Raw genomic sequence first — 5765 nt, forward strand, 5'->3', positions numbered from 1 at the left:
TCTAAAAAAATATAATAATTATTTTAAAGTTGTAATCTTTTATATCTTACCCAAAATTTAGTCCAATTTATCATTAGTTGTCTATTTTCATCTTTCTATATTTGTTTTAATTCAAAATTCTTTTTGAAAAATTAATTTTTTTAAATCTTACAATTGAAAAGACATAGAAAAATGACGATAACTAAATAGTAATAATATTAAAAAAAGCTACATCTACTTATTAATATACTAAAATTGGGTTTTCTCCCAACTAATGAAAGTGATGTGTCGATCTCTCATGACTCCGTTCTCCCTCCAAAATGAACTTTCCTATTCTCTATTCTAAATTATTTTACATTATTAAACTAATTATTACTCAAAAATATTTTTAATCATTTTAATTATATTGATACAATTCTAATTCTAATTCATTATCCAATAATTTTATTAATGGCAAGTTGTTACCTTAATGGTGGTATTACTTGGATGACCCGGTGCACTTGCCAGCTAAATTGTGGGCATTCTCAGTACCGTACCAGTGGGAGAGAAAATGAAATTGGTACTTTGACGTGATTGAGTATATTGGCCATCTATGGTTAAAGATAGTGTTGATTATGCCAAAGCATGCCAAGAATGTTAGAAGCATATGGAGTAATACAACAAATTCCTGCTTCTGAATTACATTCGATTATAAAGCCTTGGCCATTTAGGGGATGGCCTTTGGATTTGATTGGAATGATCCATCCTCCTTTAGCAAAGAATCATAAGTTTATTTTAGTAGCTATCGATTATTTTACAATATGGGTCGAAGATATTCCTTCTGTGAAAGTCAATCAAAATGAGATCATTGACTTTATAGAAGAACATATAATTCATCGATTTAGAATCCCTCAAACATTGAGTATTGATCAAAGTACTATGTTTATTGGCCAACGTGTTAAAAATTTTGCAGCATAAAAAAATATAACTATGGTGACTTCAACTTCATATTATGCGAGTTGAGGCTGCAAATAAGATTTTGATTAATTTGATTAAAAAGAAAATTGGTCAAAGACCTCGAACTTAGAATGAAACTATAAGCCAAGTATTATGGGTTTATCGAAATTCACCCAGAGGATCGAGAAACATCTTTCCTTATAAATTGGTTTATGGTCATGATGCAGTTTTACCTTTAGAAATTAATCTCAACACCATAAGAATAATGAGATAAAATGAATTGCCAGTTGACGATTACTAGAATATGATCTTTGAAGAATTAAACGATTTGGATCATGAATGCATTTTGGCACTTGAAAATATGATTCATCAGAAAGATAATATTGCTCGTAGTTATAATTGACGTGTAAAAGAGAAATGCTTCCAAGTGGGAGAGTTAGTTCTTAAAGTTATATTACCAATGAAAAGAAAATCAAGGTTTTATGGTAAATGATCTCATAATTGGGAAGGCCCTTTCCGGGTAATCGATTTATATTCTGAGAATGTATATTGCATAAAGAATATTGATTCTAGTGTCGAAGTTAAGTCTATAAATGGGAAATATTTAAAGCGATATCGATGTTGGGAGAATAATGCTTAAAATATCAAAGAGAAGCATAAGTAATAGAGGGAAAGTTTTACAAAATATTCTAAATCTTTGGAAAATAAGGCTCTAATAATTCTTCTAACTCAAATCGAAGTCGAACTCTTTCTTCGTCATAAGTAGAGTAAACCATGTTCTCATCGTGTTCTTTGATTTGTAATTGTTGAGTTAAGAAATTAACTAAATTAATTAGTGATGACAAACATTATTTTTGGACAAAATAAATAATTAGTGTTGATTATTGATAATTGTATGTTACTAATTATTTTACTAAATGATTACAGGCCAAAATTAAATCTAACAGCCCAAATTGGAATGAAAATAAAATAACAAGGTTGGTGGGCTGGTAAATCAAGCGAAGCCTAAAAGAAACAAAGCCAAAGAAATCAAACGGGTTGTCTATTGGATATCCGATCCAAGCCCGATTTGAATTCAGCAAATCCCTCCACCTTGCTTCCAAAGCAACATTTTCTTTCTCTGTCTCAGTCAAATCACAGAACTCAGAAAAAGTGAGATAGAGAGCTTAGTTCCTAAGCTAGTCATGAAAGAAGAAGGAAAGAGAAGGTTAAGCAAAGAAGGGTAAGGTCTAATCAACCATTTTGAAACCACATCAAGAAAAAGATCAGAAGCTAAAAGGTAACCCATTTCCTTATACATGCATCATATATTCTTCTCTTCTTCCCAACTCTCTGCTCAGTCCGAAATGGGATACAAAGGAAAGTTATTTTCTGTCCTAATTTGCTGTGTATCTACGGTCACAAACGATTCTTGGGGACCAAGTAGTTTATCAATGGCTCAGATCCGTTTTACCATTGGAAGATTTTTGTGGTTGTTGTTTTATGGCTTTCGGTCAAGATAGAGAAGTCAGAAGCAAAGTTCCTATTTTGAGGATTACTGGGAAAAAGTGAACGGCTGGGTTGGTGAAGCTCAAGGCTCAAGAAGTTGACCTAGGGAGAGAAACCAAGCAACATGCAAGGAGATAAAAGAAGCTTGCTGTTCATTCAGAAGGCAATGAGAGAAAACCAGAGTTTGGTGAGTTGTGTTCTGTGAAGAGTTCCCTGAAGAAGTTCCTCTACTTGGATAATGCTTTCTTTCAAAGAAGCATTCGGCCAACACTGAAGAACAAAATCAGAGGCTTGCAAGTCTGGTTTATCACATGGAAAAGAGGCTGTTGATGAAGTCAATCTCCTTCATATTTTACAGATTATAATGTACTTTTCAATGTTTATCTTTCTGTAATTTCTTGAGTGAAAAGGCATATTGAGAGAGCTAAAGAAAAAGCCATGAGTGGAAAAAGCTGAGTGAAACACTTGAGAAAAAAGCCTAGAGTTATTCTCTGATTTCTTTAGGTATGTGTAAGAACCGCAACTAATCAACCGGTTAATTAAGTGATTAATTGCCCTAATTAGACTTCAAAAAGTTAGAGTGAGAATTTGAGGATTTAAAGGTAATTTTTGGACTCAGTAGGTTTTTCTGAGTCAGAAAATGTGCCTTCTGCGAAAAACTGTGAAAAGTCACGAACCGGCAGTTGAACCGGTTCAACCGGTTCAAGTCTGCCCGATACCGCACGAGAAAAGTGAAAACCGTCAAAAACCTTAGAAAAATATTAGAAATGGAAAACCGGGCGTTAATTTTAAAGGTTTGTCCCGAAGTTGGGCCAAACAGGCTAAAAACGCTAACAGGTTGAACCGGGCCCAAGTTGGGCCCAAGCCCAACATATAAAAGGCTTAATTAATGAACCAACCAGCATCACAACACACTAACAAGCACACACAATCAGAAATTGAAAGGAGGAGAGGAGAAGAGATTGAGCACTATTCATCTCAATCTTCCAAAGCTCATATCTTGAGCTAAAGAGCTCCGATCACCGCACCGTTTGCAGCTACGCGTTCCTTGTGAAGAGCTCTACAAAACCCACCCAAGAAATTCTAAAGTTAATCACGAAATTCTCCCAGTCTCTCTCTTGAAAATTTTGGGTACTTAGGGTTTGTGCCTAAGTGAGTTTTTGTGATTCTTGGTGTTTAGGTTTGCTCTAACCCTTGCTTAGCCTTGGATCCTTGCTATTAAATCTGTTGGATAAGGTAAGAGCCACTAAAATCTTGTGAATTTATGTTTAATTGGAACCCTAGGGTGATTTGAGGTGATTTATATGTTTATAGTTTGATTATTGTGGCTTTGGAGAGCTTTTGGAACTTAATTGTGCTTAGTGGAGTGGAATTGAAAGCTTGGATTTTGGTTGAATGCTCTTTGGTGCTCAAATTTTGAGTTTTAGACATATAGGGGATCGGCCAAGGTATGATTTTGGTTTTCTCTATGTAGTATATAATATTCATGGACACATAGGCTAGTGACCAATAAGATAGGTTGAACTAAAATGATGGTTGGTATGTTAAATGTTGATGAATTGATGAATGTTGGGTTGATTTGTGATGAATTATAATGATGAGATGATGTTGAATGATTGTATGGATTGGAAGTTGGTTCCTTATGATAATTGTAGTGTTGTGATTTATGAAATGGTAATTTTGATCATAAGTGTTATATAGTTGATGTTGGAATTGAGAGTAATGAAATGAGAAGGAGAATGTGGTAAGGTTAGTGTATTATGACACAGCAGGTACATTTTGATGAAAAATGGAATTTTGGATGGTTTGGTATGATTTGGTAGGGGTATGGTAAGATATGGTGGTAATTGTAAAGTTTGGTAAAATTTGGTTTTTGGTGAACTTTGTCTGATCATAACTTTTGCCTCGGTTTTCAAATTTGATTGAAATTTGTTTATAATTAAAGATCTTTGAAAACCCTTTAAATCGATATAAAGTTGGTGAAAATTAAAATTTTGTAGAGGAAATTATGATCTGGCAAAGTTGGTGTTAAAAATCTGAAATTCTGCAACATTGCAGAATTTCCTGATTTTTGATATGTGCGGGCGCACACTCTTGTGCGGACGCACACCCTACAAAATTTCGAACTGTGCGGATGCACACACACACCTATGCACACGCACAGGCAAGGGAGTGCGCTCTGTTTGCAGTGCTAGCACAGCTTGTGCGTGCACATATCTAAGGAAGAATGCCAACCTGTGCGGACGCACACGTTGGGAAGGTTAGTCTGTTGGGGGCACTGGCACAGGTCGTGCGAGTGAATAGATCAATTTGAGTTTTGACACTGTGTGTGCGCACACTCTTAAAAATTCCCTGGACGTGCGCACGCACACACCTTTGTGCGGCCGCACACGTCCTGTTTCTCAAATTTTGCTTGTTTTTCAACTATTCTACCTTCCCAACAAGGTTGTGAGCTTCTACAATACCATTTTAAGATTTTTGGGCCCAGTTTTGAGTATTATAACATGGGATATAACTTAAGGGTTCAAGTACTTGATTTTAAGATAAATTAGAAAACGGAGGCCTAGTTTCCTGGTGTGCTGATAAGGGGTTTCACGTTAGGTGAAGGATGAATGATATATGAGATGAGGAATGATGAACTGTTGATATTTAGATACTGAGTTATGAATGGACAGTGGTTGAGATGAGTTGGGGACTCGGATTGAAGTGATGGATCTCTATATACTGAAAATGCTTTTGAAAACCACTGAAATAATATTTTTATATGATATTATGAGACGCTATGCGCCTGGCAGGGACGGTGGTTAATCCCGCCTGTCGAGGTAGCGGCGACAGCGTAAGGACGGTGGTTAATCCCGCTTATGTTGAGATGTGAGGTCTGAGGCAAGAGTATCCCGGTCGCATCCCTTCGGATCTATAGGGCGAGCAGGCGCCGGTACCTGGACAGTGATCCGGGTACTATATCTCGGGGGTTCCCATATGAGAAATCCGAAGGGCGAAGTCTCCATGGAGATGTGTCGGTTTGGCAGTTGAACCGACAATGTGATATCACAGCTAGTAGGGCAGGCATTCATCATATGCATTTTCTATCTGCTTGTATGCTTTGTTTACTTGTAATGGCTTGCCTAATTGAATAACATGCTTACTTGCTATCTGAATTAATTGCCTTATATGCTTCTACTTGTGCTTTACTTGCATTGTATATTACCTGTGTTTTCTACTGGGATTGAGGAGGTTCGGAAGGCGGTGGCGATGGGATCGCATGGAGGATAGGTTGGTGAAGGCTGTGGGACAGCGGTGTTTGTTTAGAATAGAAATCCCCTAAGATAGATAACCTGGTTTATTTAAGTTAATGTTGGTGT

This window comes from Arachis ipaensis, chromosome B08, assembly GCF_000816755.2.
Source record: "Arachis ipaensis cultivar K30076 chromosome B08, Araip1.1, whole genome shotgun sequence".
Classification (NCBI taxonomy): Eukaryota; Viridiplantae; Streptophyta; class Magnoliopsida; order Fabales; family Fabaceae; genus Arachis; species Arachis ipaensis.